Genomic DNA, 18,892 nt, shown 5'->3' on the forward strand with positions numbered 1-18,892 from the left:
CCGCCGGCTGAGAGGCAGCGTCCTCCTCCGCCTTTTCCCGCCGCTTCTCCCCCTGGTCTCGCCGGCTCCTTACGTTTCCCCCCCCGCCCCGGCCGGTCACGTAGCGGGCCCGATGCGGGAAGGTGGCGGGGTTCGTCAGGCAGCCGGCGCTCCTCTCCCGCAGCGCGGGCGCTAGGAGGCGAGGTCTACCCGGGAATGGGCGCAGCCCTCCCTCCACCTGCGGCGGCCGCGGCGGGAGCAGGGCCCCGCTGCACCTGTGCGAGCCGGGGCCTCTCCGCACACACACCCCCCCTCCGCCCTCCCGGAAGCCCCGCAAGAAGGGCTGCGGGGCCGGGCCGGGAAGCTGTCCCGGAGGGGAGTTTTCCCGTGTCCCCGCCGCAGGGGCAGGACTGGGCCGGGCGGGAGCGGGGCGCCGGTGGCGAGCACCGGCCGGAGGGAAAGGCGCTGCCGCCTGGGCGGGCGGAGTGTTGCCCGCCCGGTGTGTGCCGTGGCGGGGCGGTCCGTCCGTCCGTGCCACAGATGGGAAATGCTCACAGCGCCGTCGGGATGTTTCTCCCTGGAGAGATGCTCCCGGCGCTGCTCGTCGCCGGACCCAACTCCCCGTCCCCTTTGAGGTGCCTGAAGTAACAACGCACATCTCACAAACGCATAAATACACATATATTTAAGCACAAGGCGTCAAAATAGCGATTGGTTAGCCACGGCTACTTATTTTCTGTTTCTCCCGCTGGGTATGTGAGAGAGGCCGCCTGTCACAGGGCAGCAGCTGAAGTGAAGGGGGCTGGTTGCTCACTTGCGCACGCCTCGGTGCTGCCTGACAAAGGTGGTGGTCCCTCCATCTGCAGAGAACAAAAAAGCCATTCCCCACGCCAACACCTACGTGTTTTCAGTGCGGTCTTCCCAGGCCATGCCATTAGGGTAGTCAAAGAAGATGAAGGAAGACCAGCAGTTGCCACATGCTAGAGAAAAAGGCTGTAAAGATGCTTTAAAAATGATAAAATAGTCGATCTGCCAGGTAGTGCTCCACATCTCCTAATCATTCCTTCACCCCGGTTGGAATATGGCACCTGGGATGTTGGTTTGTGAAAAACTTGGCTGTTTTCATGACTCAGTTGAGAGGACCATGTTTGTTTTGAAAAATATGTTGTCTCCTGGGCTGTTGTTAACTTCTGTGTTGCTTTACAGATTTACTGAAAAAGACAGCAAAACTTGAAGTCTGCTTGAAAATCTGAGGTTATCAAAAGTGGATTTAAATGCTTATCCTGAGTTAAATACTGCAATATAGTAACAATTTGAGTGCCAAGTATTATTTAGATAATGCCAAATCATTAGTGTTTCTTCTCTTTTCTTTTGCAGCCTGTACAATGTGTACTTTCAAGCGCTGAAAGTGGGTGCGTGATGTTGCATCTCTTGCCAGAGATGCAAAATGTATCTGAACTGCAAAATGTATCACAGCAGGGCTGTGTTGAGATGGGGGAGCAGTTAGTCAGGGAGACGATTTCAGCCTAAACTTAGAATCACATTGTTTCCGCTAGTTCCGATGTGACAGTTGTTAGTGTCATAGAAGCTACTCTGATTATTTAGTACTGTCTCCACTCCCTCTGGTTATTTTTTCTTCATTCAATTAAAGTACTTTTTAATTTTGCAGTACAGTAGATTTTTAAGTGTCAGTTATACAGGTGGTAAAACCAATACATTTTATAATTTTCTTATATTCATTAGGCTAATTTTGAAATTTATGTCTGGAAATGTGTTCTGCTAGTCTGGTACTAGGTGAGAGACCTCCAAAAAGGTTTTATTAGTAGTTTAAGTATGGGGTTTTTTTTCATTGTAATTTCATAGCAATTGCAAAACTCCACTGTGAGAGTAGGATCAGGACATTTTATGTGGGATTGGATTAATCCACACAGCATGGTACAATTGTGATTTTTCATGTACTTTCATTAAAGCAGGCTGAGCAGAAGTGACTGGACCTGCTTCCACTGATCAAAGCAGGGGGATTGTCTTTGACTTGAATGGGGGAAAGATCAAGCCTTGTTATTGCTCATTAGTAATTTATTTTGTTAGACCTCTGCTTTGTTTGTTGGGAGCCACAAAAATGGTTCATGTGTATCATGGGCATGCACATTACCCAGGGAAGCTGTGGATGCCCCATCCCTGGAAGGGTTCAAGGCCGGGCTGGATGGGGCTTTGAGTGACCTGGTCTAGTGGGAGGTGTCCCTGCCCATGGCAGGGGTTGGAACTTGATGATCGTTAAGGTCCCTTCCAACGCTAGCCATTCTAGGATTCTATTATCGTTAATTAAAGGCTTGCAGTTATTTCAATTGATAAAGCTATACAAGATCTGGAAGGGAAAAGAGAGGAATATCTTAAAATGAAAGGTTTTCATTCTTCTGTGTATTAAAACAGTTATGTTTTTTGCTTTCAAAGCTCAAGTTGTAGATGACTGATGTACATGCTACATCCTGAAACAAGCTTTTGCAGATATGTAACAGTTCCCTGTTTTTGCAATGGTAACAACTAAAGAAAAAATAAAAATAGATGCTGTAATACTTTTTTTTTAAAAAAAAAAAAAAGCGAGGTCTGCTTTAAATCCATGGTTGTACAGCAATATTTGTAACATTAGTGCATTCTCTATTTTCTTTTGTAAGATACTCAATACAGGTGCTCTTGTAACTTTTTTTTTTTATGCTGGTGGGTAGGCAGCCACAGGGTGTTATGAATCTGATTACATATTTTATATCCATTATTTTCAGACTCCTTCACAGCAGTTGACTGCTAGGCTGTTGGAACAGTATGGTTTTGCATCCCTTGCTATATTGGGTGACTAACTTCATGGATCTTCACAGTACTAAGAAATATGGTTCAGGGGGAGCTGTGATTTGGACTTCACTTGTCTTTACTTAGAAGGTTCTTGATATGCCTGGGGGATAAAACTCGTCTTGCTGAGCGTTAAAAGTTGACTTCATTTGTATATACTTATATTCTATATGTGTGTGTGTAAATATTTGCAGGTGCAGCTGAAATGACAGAACTTGGAAATTCTGTTCCATACATATTCGCCTATCATTAATAGAGTTAATCCTACTGGAATTTTTCTTTTGTTCCTGGTTTGGTGAATCAACTAGCCAAGTCAAGAAAAGAATCAAGACACTTTTGAAATTATATTTTTTTTATTTTTCCTTTCTAATACACTGCTTTTTAAAAAAAAATATTTTCCTATCCTGCCATCCATGACCAGCACTCTTGAATGAAAGGAAAAAGTAGATTAAACAAGTGTATGCTGAATCGCTTCAGCAATTGGATCTGATGATGATGAGTGCTCTTGAAATAAGCTTTGCTCTGAGGTATAATCTCATAACCGTGAGATTTAGTGGACCTATCTGCTGAGGCCATCATAGTTATGGATGAGGTGCTAAAATACCTTAACAGCCTTTTCTCTTTTCCTTTCCTTCTCATTCATCTCTTTCTTCAAACACAAAGTACATTTTAGGAAACTATAATAACGAAGCAGAAAGATAGTGTTACCTAGTAATTTGGAAGATGGAAGGAGTTTAGCAATGCAGTGGTAATTTGGGGACATATTTCTTCATGTGTGTCTTGCTTTTTTTTTTTTTTTTAAAGGTATGTAAGTAACTCGGGATCCCCTCATGTACTATACAACAGCATAATAATACCAGTCTCTGTCTCCCTGGATCCTTTCCAGTTCTAGTGCAGGCAAGACAGTTAAAGCTGCATTGAAACTGGTCTTACTAATAACAGGGTATTGTAGTTTTGTTTGGCCTAAAAAGATCAAGAAACATCTGTTACTCTGGGCAAACAATTTTTATGCTTTCTTTTATGGGATAACACAGTTCTTTTCCCTCTGCCCTAGACCTCACTGCTCAGAAGCAGCATCCTTGCCTATCCTCCCAAGCGCATTCTCAGTGAGGGGCATGTGGTTATATGAAAACGATGTTCACTCAGCAGTCTGTGTTTCTTGGACCCAAAGCAAGAGGATAACACACCTCTGCTTTAGAGACTTCGCCCAGTCCTCAAAAAAAAGTGCTAACTAAACAGATGTCTGATGTGATCCAGCAATCTTCTAAGTCAAGTAGCCTGGTATTACTGCTTGCTTTACACTTGGCTCAGCTACCCAAGTTTCTTGCATATCATCTTTGCATTGTAATTGTGTATTTTATTTCCTCCTACCACAGATCTACCATAAATCAGCAAACTAGGCTTATAATGCCATTTTTTGTTCTCTGGCATTGACATGGGGGGCAGTTCTCTAAGTTGAAACTGATGTTCCTCAGTTGGTGGAATGGCTCATATGGTCAGGGATAGCTTGATTACATATAGGAACAGCCCCCCAGCTGCACTGATTTAAACTGAGCCAGCCTCATCATTTACTATTAGTCAGCTCAAGATATTCTAGACACTGAGTGTATGGAAATTCATGGATTTTGTATGACATTTTGCTTTTATAATGATAATTCAGCCTCAAAGGTAACCTCATCTGACTGTCATTTAGTACGACACAGTAGAATTCCTAGTGGATCAGGGTAACATAATATGTGTGTGTGCACATGTGTAATATATCTATATTTTGCTGACTGTATAAAATTCATTCAGGTGACAATATATTAAAGCTTTGCAAGTGTTTCTAGTATGTGGTGTATATGTACAAATTTGATTTTTCTAATCCCTAAGACATCTAGTATCTGTGCTTTCTTCCACCAACAAGGAGGCTAGACAGGATACAGAATTTGGAAGAGGGCATACAAATTTACTCCATTTCCAGCAGACCAAAACCTCCTCTGGAGAGGAGGTGGGGCAATGATCATTATTTTTATCAAAACCTGTTTGTAGGCTGTGATATTTGGAGATTTCTTGCTTAGTTTCCTATGTGTTAGGTGAAATCTGGTTGTTCAGGTATAATTCACATGTAAGTGGATGAGCATGTTCACTGACAACAACTCTTTTGATTTTTTTTCTATTTTTTAAAATAATTTCTTTTTTTCATAAGATGATCTGTAAGGTCCTTTTTTGCTTGATTACTATTTAATAAACTCTTAATTCAGTTGAAATTGAATAGGGCATAGAAATTAATGATTTACTATGAAAAGACAAAGGCAATGTAAAGAAAATAGCCAGAAAAGCTATTTGTTTTAATCTTTAAGCCAATTTCTTTTAAAAATAATAATAATAGAGCATTAACAGTAAATAGCTTTAAAATAAATTTGTCTTGCTGATTGTACTATCCAATTCTTCATGTTTCTTTTCAGTAGTTATAAATTTTCTGTTATTTCCATTTTCCTTTATGTAACCAGTATTCTGTTTCCTAGGGTTGCAGCTTTTGACTTTCAGCCATTTAACACAAGTAGATAGCTCACAACAAAATGATTGTTTTTTACCTGGGGAACCATTGTCTGTCTTGGCATGGGTCTGACCAGTGCCGTGTCTGCTCACCCACCTTGATTGTGTCTGTGTTTGCTGGTACACACCTCTGTTGTGTAACGTAGTTGTGTGTTCCAATGTAAGCTGAGAGTGTTTTTTTTAAAAGGATGTGGAGTAGATAAAATGCACGCTAGTTCAGTGTCCTTTGTAAAGGACCATTTATAGATGCACTTTAGTGCCAATCTTAAAATTGGGAGTTAAATGGGAAATATGTGTTGAGCTCCAGTAGAGAATGCCATTAAAACTGATTTCTAAACTATCCAGCTGACAGAAGTATGACAGCAAAACCACAGCTCGGCTGAGGGAAAGATTTCAGTGGCAGGTCATTAGAGTGGGTACTGGGAGCCTATTACTGGGGCAGAGCTGCTGTTAGTGGGGTTTTGCCTGAGCGCAGTTTCCAGTTACTGTTAGAAACTCCCATTTGGTTCCTGTCTGGATTCCTGTAACTGCACAGTTGGATCCAAATTGCCTGTGGCTCTTTTGGTTGCTCCTGCTTCTGCCTCTGTTGCCGATTAACAGGCATTTGCTAAGAATTTGTTCTTGGAAAAAGAGGAGCTTCTGGTATGCTGCCTCTTTCTACACATCTGCTGACCAGTATCTTGTTAGTCCATACAAAGTATTTAGTTAATTAACATTTGGGAAAATCTGTTCCCTTGACTCTGTCTCTGTTATCTGCCAATATGATAGAGAGGAAGGGGGTGCCAGAGCTGAACAGTCCTTACTTGACCGTATCTGTATTTTGTGGATTTTTTTGCCAAGATTTGTTAAATATCCTATGCCTACAGTAGTTTGACAGTTAATTAGCATTTTGGGTTTCCATGCCTGTCTCAAGGTGGTCTTGGAGTATTGATAAGAAAACTAAAATTACAGCATTAAAAGTACGTAGCTTTCACAAGTGATATAACCTTAAATAATACTCAGTAGTATGCTTAAGGCTGTAGTTGGTAGCCTGTGGACAGTCAGATGCATATGATGTATATCGACAGTTCCTTGGAGGTGTTCATCTAACATCTGGATTGCTCTGTGGTCTCCCATACTAGTGACTCTCTTCACTCATTGAGCACTTTTAGATTTTGGGGGTGCAGCAGAAATGGGTATCCATGTCAAGGGAATGGGAGGGAAATGTGAGTCTCTCCTCACTTGAAAGAGGAAGAATCATTAATATCTTGCTTTAACATGAGCAAAATTTCTGACAATCAGATGGGCTGAGATCTTCTGTCTTCTGTGAGGAAGTCTTTTTGGCACATGGTCTTTATAGAAGATTAGCTCTCCACCATCTGGCATCCACCAATTTCTCAGGATGATACCTTTCTGGTTATTCTGAAGTAGTCCAAGTCTCCACCACCTTGGCAGAGGTGGGAGAGCTGGAGTATTTATCATAGCCAGTTGTCATCTTAGAGATGGTTTTCATAATGTTAGCGGACCTGTAACACAAAACTTGTGCACCAAAAACTGAGTGTAAACTGTAATGGTTATTTTTTTTTCCAATGTAGTGAATACTTCTCATAATAGCAAATTTTGCTGTTGGTAAGCTTTCATACTGCTAAGCAATTGTGAAGCATCATGTAACTGTTACTGATGTAGCATAATCAAATTTTATCTCTCAAGGTAATTGGCTGTACAATTACTAAGAATGTCTAAGAGCTATAAAGACATAACATCCAGTTAGCCGTGTTGTGTATTTTATAATATGAAAGATACCTATGTACTTGTATATCAGCTAATGCTCCAAGTTAGCTTTTGCACAGGGAGGAACAGAATGCTTATAAGGTTCTCCATACTATCTGGTATTAATGAAGTATCTTTCAGGTTCACTAACCTAAACCTCATTTTAGTATTATAAAGGATGCACTTTAAAGTTTGGTCTGAAATGATGAAAAGCCTTCTTTGCACTCACAGGTCACACAAGGATGATTAAAGCAATGCATTTAAATTGCTTGCGTTTTTTCCTCAATGTGTGTGCAGTAAAAGCTTCCTTTTAATAGTATCTTTCCTGTCTTGGTTTGTCCCATAGGATTTGGGGGAATAATTTATAGTACTATATTAAGTAAATCTAGCTGACACTGGTGCAAAAAGCAGAGGTTAGAGCTCAGACAGTGTTCATGGGCATAAAATCTTAAATTGCTGAGGCTGTTTTACTATTCATGCATGCAGTTGTACTTGTCTATTCTTTGTAACTAGCTAGTTGCTCTATTTTTAACAGTAATGGGATGACCCAGAGGAAGGTGGCTCTTTTGTCTATTACATGTAGTGTCATCACATCTACTTGTTGCCCGTTTGCCATCCTCTGAGATAAACTTAATGTTTTTCAGTTCTGCAAGCAGAAGGAGAAAAAAGGCTTGATAGAAATTATGTTGAAATCCTGACTTTGGAATTAGGATCTCTTCACTCCTTTCTTGCCTCTGTTGCTGACTGCATTCAGTTCTGTGTGACGATGTATAGATACCTGAGCTTTCCCTGGGACTGTCATTTACTGCATCCCTGGGACTCTCATCCTCACTGTGAAGAGAGCGGAGGCCACTCTCAACTTCTACTTTGCTACCATGTTTGACATCCTGTAGTTACTCAGAGCTTTAAACGATGAAAACTGCACCTGCACCTACACTGTCTACCTGGACAAATGGTACAGAGGAGCATAACTGCCCAGGCTAACGGGAGTTGCTTTCATGCAGTGGCAGAGAATTGCTTATTTGGAAATAAGCGTGTGCTGTACAGTGAAAAGTAAAGAGGCCTTACTTAAAAGCAACTGTGGATCACAAAAGTGGGTAATGTGAAAAGAAGGTCAGGGTGGTACATTGTAATATCCCTTGTGCTTGCTTTTGCTTGTGTCTGTTGGGGCTGTGTGATGTATCTGTTGCTGAGGGAAACGCAGTGGAGCTGGAGACAAACTGCCTGGTGTGCTGTCATGAAGGGGACAGTCTGAGAAAGATATATTCCTTAAGAAGTACAGAAATTAGCCTTGATATGGCAACTGCTGAAACTTCGGGCAGCATAAACATGGAATGCTAGTCTAAGCCTGCAGGCATTACAGCAAGCCTGCAGGCATTACAGCAAGCAAACTTAAAGCTATGTGAAATGAATGTGAGCTGAGAAATTTGGGGAGCAGTGGGTGAACTCAGGTGGTAGTGAGCTCCTCTGACACATTTCTCAACCAGGAGACCTGCTCAGTCCAGGAGCTGGAGGTTTTCAGCTGATTGTCAGGGCTGTGGCTTTCCTGGGCACTGCTGTAGCAGGTGAGACCAGTGAGTCATCAAGGCCAGAATCCCCCTTGAAACTGGTGAGACCAGTTGCTTCTGTTGAAAACAAAGTTTTAGGTAATGAGTGGGTCATGAGTGGGAATGTGCCTGTTGACAAACTTTTCCACAGTTGTCCATTAGATTTTCTTGAACTTCCTGCTGTTTACTATTTGTAGTTGTCCAAAGCATGCTGCTGGACGGGACGATCAGGCTCGGTTGGGTGTATTTATTCCTCTTACGGGCATCGTGTTGGAAAGAAGCCGTTGAGAAAACAAAAAGCAAGTGGTTAGACCACAAGCAGAAGCGTGTTTTGTATATATTGAAGCAATAATTGGGTGGCAATTGGGTGGTTGATACTTATCTGTCAACTTTTCCCACACACCTAGTATGAGAGAAGGGAGAGAACTCGTATGATAAGAGAGTAGCCTGGAACAGTTCTTCATATCAACAGTTCCACCGCCAAACGCTCCCCAGGATTACAACACCCGTTGTACTAAATTAACTTTGCAGTGATTGCATTGATGTGATTATGATAAATTGAACTGCAAATGGAGCCCTGGGAGCACTGGTGGACAACAGGTTGAATATGAGCCAGAAATGCACCAGCAGCACTGGGGAGAACATTGCCAGCAGGTCAAGGGAAGGGATTATTTCCCTGTACTCGGCACTGGTGAGGCCACGTCTGGAGTGATGAGTCCAGTTTTGGTCTCCCCTCTACAAGATGTGAACATACTGGAGTTAACATGATTAAGGATTTGGCACACCTGATGTACCAGGAGAGGCTGAGAGAGCTGATTCAGTCTAGAGAAGAGACACCTTCAGGAGGACCTATCTGTGTGTATAAATAACTGATACAGAGACTAAAGAAGGCAGAACCAGACTCTTCTTAGTAGTGTCCAGCGAAAAGACAAAATGCAATTCATATGCAGGAAATTCTGTTAAACATGGGGACAGACTTTTTCCTGGGATGGTGGTGAAAAACTGGGACAGGTTACCCAGGGAGGTTGTGGAGTCTCCATCTGTGGAGATAATCAAAAACCAACTGGCTACAGTCCTGCTCTAGTTCACCAGACTGTTAGCATGGGACTGGACTTAGTGATCTCCAGAGGTCTCTTCCAACCTCAGTGATTCTGTGAAATCATAAACCTTACTAAATGGCATGCTTTTACAATGCAGGGCTCCAAGGAGATCCTAGGATCCTACATCTGTGTGAAGTGTGTAAACTGTACTGGAAACCTGAATAGGTGAGGATTAGGTTGAAGTTCACTGTACGCCTGCAGGAGAAACTTAATTAGGGCAGAATACTTAACACTTGTTTGAATGGACATTTGCATATTCCGTTTGCTGTAGAATGGGTCTTTTGATTTTATGGTAGTCTGGCACGTGAGCAGATGGAACATGAATCAAGAAATAGATGTGAACTTCCTCTACCTAAGCCAGGAATTACCTTGTGGGTACCTAAAATGAAGTCTGAGTTATGCTGTGGTATAAATGCATTTTGTTCCCTTCTAGAATCAATACTTGAGTCTCCTACAGCATTAAATTTGATTATAACAGGCAATTTTGAGGATAATTTTCGTTTTGTTCACCTTAAGTTGATGCTCCTCCATACTACAGTATCTTCAAGACAATTTTGTTTTTGAAAATAATTCACAGAAAGAGGTGCTTAGAAGACAGGAAATGGTGATCACATGCCTTACTGGAACAGCTTTTATTCCTTTTGTTTTCAAGATAGTAAGAGTAAGTCAGTCTTAGCAAGAAAAAGAGAGAAGCCAGTCTTTAGTTCCACATTCACAAATTGTTTATATAGGTAATATATGTATAGTTGTAAATATTTATGTCCATGTGTGACACAGCATAATTTATACACCACAGTGGCATCATATCACTCTGATGTAATACTTCCCCCCCTCTATTTTATTAAAAATCATAAAATTAAAAAAATATCGATTAAAGGTAGCTATAAAATATTGACTGGTCTAGAAAATGTGATATTTCAAAATGTCTGTTGCTGGGGTGATATTGAAACAGTTTGCTATTTGACAGAAGAAACACACCTATATCCTAATTAGAGAAACTCTTGTATGTGAACCTGGAACTGTTATTTTTTAGAGAATTTATAGGAAATGTGGAAAAATGTTTGGTTTTCTTCCAGTTTGGAATGAAATGGAAATTTAGAAATGTCAAAATTTCGTCAGGAACAGATGTCCTGACTTTCAGCCAGGACTGATAAATGGGTCTGGTTACAAGACGATGCAGAGATAAAAATGCAATCTCTATAGTGTTTTCAGCCTCCAGAAACATTCATTCTTGACCAGCTCTTAATTTAAGAGTTACAGATACAAACTGAGTATATGTGATGCACAGAAAGTTTTGTTGTAGGTTTTTTGTTTTGGTTTGTATCTCTGAACAGGTTGATTTTTCTTGAAATAAGGCTGCTAGAATCATGGCAAGAGCTCAAAGATCTTGCCTGACATTTACCTTCAGTTGTCAAGATGAAAAGTGCACCAGTGGAAATGGAAGAAGACTACTTCATCTTGCTTACTTTTCCATTGGGAGTGACTTCAAGGTCTGTAGAGAAAGTAGCACTTTGTATCCATCACCATAGAATTACTTGTGTTCTGTTTTGTTTCCTGGTTGGAATAACTCAGGCGTAACACCAGAGTGGCTTAGAACTTTAAATACTAATAAGAAATCTCTTACTCAAGTAAGGTGTCTCTAAGAATAGAAAACTGCAAAGTTTCCTTGAAGCATCTGCATTTGTACTTACTTTTAAGTGCATTGTAATTAAATCATTTGCCCTATTCTGGAGGGTGGATATAATGGTGGTATGGATTTTTTTTTTGTGGGTTCTTTTGTTGTATTTTATTAAATGCTTTCATTTATAACTCAAAACATGACAGCTATGACATCTTTGAAGCACCAGGGCTGTATAGATATCCAGCTAGAATTTAGGATTCTGATTGTTTCATGTCTGCTATAGAAGCTGCCTATTAATGATTCAAAAAGATTGCATTGTTTTGGGTCAAAGCATACGATTCCTGACACTTTAACTGTCTTTCTCTCACTTCTCATCTTACAGCTGTGCCTCTATCTCAAAATAAATTTCCCTCACGTTTCATTTAAATTAAGGTTTATTCCAGTGTTTCTTGGTATGCATTTTTCTGATCTTCGTCTCTTCTTCTACGTGCCCCATCAATGTTTTCTTGTCCTGTGTCTGCTCCCATCTGGTCTGCAGAGCTGTCGGTGGCAAACAAAGGCAGAGCTGAAGTTTCTGTCTTAAGGTTTGTTGACTGCTGCCCAGCTCTTGTGTATGGAAGACGCAGCAACTGAAACAGAGGAAGCAAAATCTTTTACCTTTCTTCAGTGCTGTTTGAGTGTGTAACTAGCACTCAGATGAGCTGCTCTTCCACTGCGCTTATTGAAGAGCAGTGGTAAGAGCATTACAGACTCCTTACTTAAGTTTTAAAATGACATTTAATTGTAAAAGCAGCTATAGAGGAAGGCCTGTTGAGTGCATTGGTGTGTGGGGAACTTGGGTTGGGGAACGGTTTCAATCTGATCCTAATTTTATCAAGGATCTTTCTCAGTTTGGTGGAAATAGAATACATTGGTCACCTTTATTACAAAGTCCTCAAAGTGTTTATTAGGAGAAATCATAGCTTTTTTCACATTTTGTTTCTACAAAGTCTGTTATCTGTACCAGAAGATATTCCCTGAAAAATGGTTTGGAAATAATCTAAGTGTGTTGACTAAGAAAATTACATTACATTTAGCAATCAATTGCCATCGTCTCTCAGCACGATAAAAAAACATGTACAGAGAAGGCTGTAGATATCAAAGTAAGGATGTTCCCTTCTGTGTGGTCCATGAAGTGATTCATGGAGCAAGGAGAAGGTAACCTTGATTTCAATCCTCCATATGCAGTGCTTTGTATGCAATCTCCAAAGGACTTCGGCTTCCCTTGAATAACTGTGGCTGACTTTAGACCTTGACCAGAATAGGAAAGTGTTACTATGGATTGTTGTTTGATTTTGTTTGTTTATGGGTTTTTTGTTTTTTTATGTTTGTTTGTTTGTTTGTTCATGGTTTTTTTGTTTGTTTATTGATTTTGTTTGTTTATGTTATGTCTTGGGGAAGGCTTGTTGGAATGGAAAGCCAAGGCAGTAGTTTCCAGCATCTTGACTTTTCTTCTTGTTTCTATAGTTCTGTGTAGAGGTTCCAAATAAAAAGCTAGATTACTTCATCTTCGTATATAAAAATGGTCTTTGGAATCTAGGTGTTGCTACTTGCATCTTGTCGTCTTTTTCAGACTTGTATTAACTTCACCTGGTGCTTCTGTAAATATATTTTAGAGTTTTAGGCCTGTGGTTGCATGTGAGCCAGTAAGTCCTAAGTCATAAATTCAAAAATAAGATGACAGTGGTCAGGGTTTTTAATACTCCTTGCCCAATGATGTCCTACAGTTTCCTATGAAACGTCCTGGGGTCTGTACATAGGCTAGCTGTCTCTCTTGGAATATTAGCATTTACTTTCCTATATGAATTTTAATGTAAAGAGTGCATTAATTTTGGGAAACTGTATTACGTACATGGAGACCTTTGTCACATAGTCTTACTTGTTTATTTACATACTGGTAAGGTCTCTGGTGGTGTAAATCACAGTTTGTTTCAGGGTGGTCAGACTGATTTATACCAGTTGAGGATCTATATTACTCTTGAATATGATTTATTTACTCACAAAGGTCCTGAATCTGGTCATCTGCCAATATATATTAGAAGTTAGTTTTTGCTGAGTTCTATTGTTACAACAGCATAAAACTTGTGTGAAAGACCAGAAATTGTATGTCATTATGTATGGTGATATGTAACCATCTGACTGTTTTAGTAATTAAGAAGCAGAAGCCATTCAATCTGTACACCTAGGTAAAAATCAAGGCTATATATAAATATATATATATTATTTTTTTTTTTAATTCCATTTTTCTTTCCTTGACTAAGTCCCCCTTCCCATTCTTTTCAAGACTGGTATTATGTGTGCGGCCATGGAGTACTGTTCTCTCTGAAAATTTCACATGTAGAAGGTTAGTTAACATTTGATATTAACTAGAAAGGCTTATGCTTTTTTGACAGATGAAGATGTGGGCTTGTGCTCCTGCATGGCATAATGTCAGTCAAAGGTATCCCATGATACCCTTGGTCCCTTGTTGAACAGGAGTACCTCTGATACTGACTAAAGGCGTCAGGTCTGCAACTCAACAACAGGCTATTAGTAGGCACCTTGTGGACAGCTTTCTTGTGTCCTGCCCTGGTTCTGCTCTTCCACAAGCTACTTTGTGGTGGAAAAGAAGGTCTGATGCACCTATGCAGTGGTTGTGTACCTCCTGGCACCATGCAGGGTGGTCTGGAAGGAGTATACTGGTGTAGCCTTAACAGGTACTGTGCCGCAGCTGTGTTGCTGTCAGTCCACGTGGCAAGTAGTTTAATGAGAACCCAGGAGTTGTATGTAAACTATAGTTATTGCCAGAGTTACAACAGAAGCAACTGTTAAGAGCTCTGTTGAGTACACACAGAAAAAGAAAAATGTCATCCTTAGTGATGATTTTGTTTTTTCCACATGTGGTGATTTTGTGATTTAGAGAGTATAACTGTGTGTACATACGGATATTAAATAGATTATAATGATGACCTCCAAGAACGTTTCCCACTCTGCTTCACAGCAGTGTGGTCTTTTTGACTTGACTGGTAGTGCTGCAGGTATTTATTTATATTGAATGACATAAATAGGCTTCTGAATGAGTACATGTGCATAATGAATAGGAAAATGGAGCACACTGGATCCACCCTATGTTTTCTTACAGTTCCCCATTAATCAAACTCTCTTCAAGGGAAGGCTTGATGGATGCCCCCCCTCAGCTTTGCCCATAGAAGAGCAGTTATCAATCAGAAAGCTTAGTTGCAGGAGTGGGCTTTGCATTCTCCAGCACCTTCACAATTCCAGCCTTTGCGACCATGATTGGAAGTATACTGGTCTGGTCTTGCTGGTGACATTGAAAGAGCAAGGCTGCTGGCCTCAGGAGGTCTTTGAGTGTTACAGTGAAGCAGAGAAATGAAAATGAGTTTGCTCACATTCTCTGCTGATGATTTTGAGTGATCTGTTATGTAGTCTTAGGGCCTGGGATCCTTTTTTATAACAATGAGCATAAGAACAGTAACTGCTTCTTGCTTCTAAAATGTTTTCACATTGTTTAATGAGAACTGTCCCAAATAGTAAAAAGTTTTCAGAACTTGCTGCAAGTTATCACCTTGCTTTGCCATCCATTTTCCATGTGCCTGTAAGAGTCATAGACAGGGTTGGATTTTCTTCCTTCCTTATTCTTTACCTCTAAAGTTGTATTGAAAACATAATAATAATAGTGATGATGATAATATAATTTTTGCCTGTTCCAAGAGGGTGTTCTGAGATGTGGGTCTGTAAAGGGGACAATGCATATGAACAATTGAGAAAGGTATGAGTATTATTATGATGGGTGTGTAGCTTTTGGACACCTGAATACTATTTAGGACAGTGCATAAAAAGTTACTATTTACAAAGCTTTGTCCTATAATTGTAATTTTAATAAAGGACTTGGTTTACTCTTAGCCTTTATTTATGACAATAGTATACTACTGCAGTGTACTTCAGCTCTCAGCTCATAGGTTTAGTTTTAGATCTTGATCCTGCATCTGGATTATGTATGGTATAAATGAAATAGTGATAAAATATAAGTTCTTTTGGTCCTACTGCAGAACAGGCTGAGTGATTTTGGTGTTCCAAAGCCTCTCAACTAACGGTGTTAAAATAATGAGTAATAAAAACAAAAGTTGGAATACTTCTGTGCCATCAATAAATATTTGCATCTCAAATGACAGATCACGACAAGTCAACCCCCTCATGTGTGTGAGTAATGCAAATAATTTTTGTTGAGATACAGTGCAGCAACCACATGGCTTGTGGTGTGAAAATCTGCTGCTCTTCAGTATCTTGACACTTCTGTTGCTTACTTGGAACTTAGTTTAGGGAATTAATTACTCCCCAAATTCCTCCTGTACTCACTAGGTAAACATTGTTAATGGAGAGGTTGAGGACTAAAGGTGGGAATGGGACAGAGGAGTAGAATTGGAAGGAACACACAGGTGTTTTCTGGAGTGTGGGAGAGGGGAGTGAGACTAATGATAAAGTGTAGGGGGGAAAACATGACCATGATGTAGGTGCGTGCACCTGGGAGGAATGTGGTGTAACCAGGCATGCCTATTTGTTTGTTCTCACCAGAAACAACGTGCATTTGCGCTGCTCCCTTCAGATACACGTCTGAATTCAAAGGTATATGAGAACACTTGTATTGTAGTAAAAGAAGAGATCATGTATGAGTGATTTGTCTGCCTCAAGCTGTGCATGGAACAGATCTGAAAATTCTTAAGAATCAAAATTTTACCTTTTTTTTTTTTTTAAAGTAGGCAGTGGAAAGCCATAATGTTTTTATCGTTGCAATCGTCTCCCACATGGAAGGGTGTAGCATTCCCAGGCACCACCCCCACCTTCTTGCAGCATCTTTAATGAACACAGATAACAAATAAGAAAGAAAAAAGATGCCAGTTGGCTAATGTGACACAAAACGATTATGGACTTGTATCTATTTATCTCTGCTGATGGCATCCAGAAATGTGCTATTTGGGAGAGACAGCACCCTTTTTACTCTTTCCAAATAAAGTCAATAATAACCTTCCAGGTTTGGTCAGAAAATGTAGGTGCTGTTCCTTCTGGCAGGTCTTGGTCAAGGATTAGATCCTCCTCATTCATCAGAGCCCTGAATGGTCAGTGAGACCAGGATCACCGAAAGGAAATACAGGACGTTTCTATAAAAGTTTCATTAGGGTAGGTGATTTCCATCTTGAGAAGTTACAAATAGTATTTAAACAAGCTAATTTCTGATCGCTGAACTGAGAACTTCAAGGACAGAGGAATTGTAGCTGTGGAGGAGATGAGGTGACATACCATAGTATGTCAATATAGCCAGGAAGGATGTGAGATCTTGAAGATGGAGTGAGTAGCTGAAGCTTGAGTCTGATGGGTGTTTTGTGGGAAATTAAGAGAAATACTGTTATGTGCAAGGAGTACTCTAAGGTGGACTCTAGCCTTTTCTTTGAACTGGAAAGAGCCCATTGCAACAGCCTGCCAAACTCTGCTGTTGACAAACCCAGAAGACTGGAATTCTTGATTTCAAGATAAGAGAGCATTTTCAGTCAGCTAGGCAAGGCATCCTTCATATCCTTAGGCTGTCATGGTGCAAAAAGTGCTGCTTAAATCATCTAGGGAAACTTAAGAGTGCTGCTCGGATGACTTGATTAGCACTGAAGGTTTATTTTATGGCATTAAAAATCATGCCAAATAATTGTTCTTGCTTTATGCTATACTGTAAGGGGGGATATGTGCCTGTGTGAGAGAGAAAAATGGTAATGTTCTCTAGTAACCCAGAACAGCTATGATTGCCTGGATCATCTAGAAGTACAAGATGTTTTCAGCAATTAGACTTAGCAGATGTTCATTATGGCGAGAACCCAGTAAGGGACAAGAGCTGTTCTCGGAAAGACTGGTAGTATGTTTTCCCAATAACTGAGGCTTAGAAAAGAAATCCACGAACTTTTAATTCCTTATTGAGAAACACCTATTTCATAAGGGAGATATTCTGTTAAGTTTCTAATTAGAATATCAATCATAAGATGCTTTAATTGTCTAACAAACAGAAGGAATTTAAACAATTGAAAAAATTTTCTTTCTTCACTCAATACAGTTTGACTATTCTTGAGAGCTGCTGTTGAATTGTATAAAGCATGGTTTGAGTAGCTTTTTAAATTAAGGAAAAATTCATTTCCAGCTGGCAGTTTAAAAACCTATTCCAGTTTCTGATTGACTTGTAGCACAAGAAATCATATTGCTGCAAATGAAGCTGATCAAACTATTGTACACTTTATCTGTTGAATGGAATGGGAGGAAAAAGTGCTTTTTGAATCTCAAGACTGTTTCTCATCCTGGGGTAGTAATTACAAAATGAAAGATTAATAAAGGAAGTATCATTTGGGTAAATAGAGGTATTCTATTTAACCTATGTTAAAGGGATTAATATAAGGTGAAGTTTCAGTTTTTTATAGAAGCAAAAGGTTTGTCTTAGACCAGAAGAAGAAATATTGAGCATTAAGGTACAGACTTCAAAACTGCATACTGGCTTTGTTTGGAGTGAGTCAAGGTGTGCTCGTTGCTGCTACCTGATAGCGTTTTGGTTCCAGAATGTTTTTAGTTTGGCAATTTTCTCACAAATGCTTGTTTTCCCTACCTTGCTTTGTCCAGCTCGTCGTATCTACCTCAATAATCCTGGCACTGCCATTTCTTTACTTACCTTCTGGCCCAGTAGACATTAAGCAGAGCTTGTTAGATTGTCTCATTTGGTCCAGGTTCCAAGTGTCTTCCTGGGTTCAGGTCCAAGATACTTCCCCCTCTCTTAATGTGTCATTGTCAAAAAAGCAAATGAAACAAAAACCAACCAACCAAAAGAACCCCCCAAACCTTTTCCTCAGGATTTCTATAGCTGTTCATCTAGGGTATTTAGCCAGTAACTGTTTGTGACTTGCTGAGTTAAGAATGAAAAATTATCTGAGACTGTGAAAGTTCAACAGTGACTGTTATAGATAAGATCCAGCTCAGAAACAAGGGCCAGATGGGGCTCATTTAGATGAGTTATGTGTAGCATAGCCTTGGCTTCAAAGGAATTTAGCCAAAGGCAGGAAAGGTGAAGGTAAAGGAACATCAATGAAAAAGGCTTCGTGTGCACATTCTTGAATTTAGGATGCATTCTGTGTAGTCTGCTGCTCAGTTATATACTGTGCTCCAAATGGCTTTTCTGGGTGGTCTGTGACAGTCCTGGGTTTACTGGTGAGTAAAAAAGGCTTTAGTAGCATAATGGAAACTCTGCTGAGCAGGAAAGAGAATTTACGATGATTTTCATTAATTTGGGCTAAAATGGCTCGAGGCTGGTTGTGTAATTTGCCAGCCAGGTCTGCAAGTGTCATATTCTACAATGGCTTTTATTTTCTATCCAAACAAATGAATGAGATAGTCCTGCCTAACAGCAGCTCGCTCCCCACATGCCCCCAGCACCCTTTCCCACCACTGAAGTCCCTTGG

At 40.2% G+C, this 18,892-nt stretch overlaps 1 protein-coding gene across 1 annotated transcript in view; it reads left to right on the forward strand.

The window, feature by feature from the left end:
• Nucleotides 1-18,892, forward strand: part of CERS6 (ceramide synthase 6) — a 126,130-nt gene that overhangs the window by 1,048 nt on the left and 106,190 nt on the right. The gene's annotated exons all lie outside the window — the stretch shown is intronic.

This window comes from Calidris pugnax, unplaced genomic scaffold (assembly GCF_001431845.1).
Source record: "Calidris pugnax isolate Ruff unplaced genomic scaffold, ASM143184v1 scaffold103, whole genome shotgun sequence".
In the NCBI taxonomy this organism is placed as follows: Eukaryota; Metazoa; Chordata; class Aves; order Charadriiformes; family Scolopacidae; genus Calidris; species Calidris pugnax.